Below are 1,293 nucleotides of genomic sequence, written 5' to 3' on the forward strand. Positions count from 1 at the left end.
TGTTGTAGATTAAAAAAATTAAATAAAACGAATGAAAAACGCATAAAAATCCATTTCTAAATTAACAAATATTATTTTTTTGTATACCCATTTGATCTCCACCATTTGGAATATATTTATAACATTACACTCGAGAGATATATTTAACTAAGAAAATGAAAAATCGTATTTTTTAGATTTACAGATCTTATAACAAAAAAAATGAATCGGTGCCAATATTATTTTTCAGCACAGCATACAAAGTGTTTTATAAAAATGTATGCCAATGTTTCGGAGGGTATATCTAATTATAAGACTAATAAAAGAAAAATATTATCATGGTTTTTGCATTTATTTTAGTTTTTAGATATGAACTCTCATGAACTATTGACATACAATTATTAAACACATCTTGTATATATGTTTTATATATATATATATAAATATATATTGTTCGTGTGTCTCTAATCGCGTTGTTTTTAAACGCCAATCATTGTAAAAGAGCTTCTGTGTTTAGCTTCCAGAATACGTTGCAAAATGTAACGCATCATGTGTCTCTCGAAGAATACAAGAATTTTTCGAATGGTTCGCGCTACTTAATAATTATGGCGCCAATTGATTATGCGGTACAAATCTGCCTTCTGTTACAGTATATAGTTGAAATGAAAAAAAAATCATTTTATCGTTGCATGATTGAGAGAGAGAGAATGAGAGGGAGAGAGAAAGAGAGAGAAAAAAAAGAGAGAGAGAGCGATAGAACGATATTTAAAAACAGAATTACAAGAGAATCGAGTTAGGAGTGTTTGACACATATAAAAATACATACGAAGAAAACGTGGCTATTTAAAATGATGAAAGTGAAGTAAATAAAAAAAAAAAAATGAATCACATGAGAGATTGATTTTTCGGCTATACGAATTTCTTTCCGAATCCTAAGTTTTGTATTATAAAAATCATCAAGAAGAAGAAGATACAAAATCACTCCGAATAAATGGAATTCATTGAAAATGTTTTATACAACTTCTTCTGTCATACTTCTCGACGCTTATTTTAAATGTTACTTTAAATACAATCACATTATGTATATATATATATGCATATATATATATATATATCATTTCTTAAATTAAATAAAATAAAGTTTTATATATCACGACCTAAATCGCGTTTTTTAGGTTTGTGTAGTGATCGTTGCTACAAGATTCGATATTATACAAATTTGTTTATATTTTTATCAATATGTTCTTTTTTTTTTTTTTTTTAAATTTTAAAAAAAAAAAAAAGAGTAATGAACGTGAGAGAGGGAGAGATAAA

This window comes from Polistes canadensis, unplaced genomic scaffold (genome assembly GCF_001313835.1).
Source record: "Polistes canadensis isolate GaletaPanama2010 unplaced genomic scaffold, ASM131383v1 scaffold_396, whole genome shotgun sequence".
Taxonomy (NCBI): Eukaryota; Metazoa; Arthropoda; class Insecta; order Hymenoptera; family Vespidae; genus Polistes; species Polistes canadensis.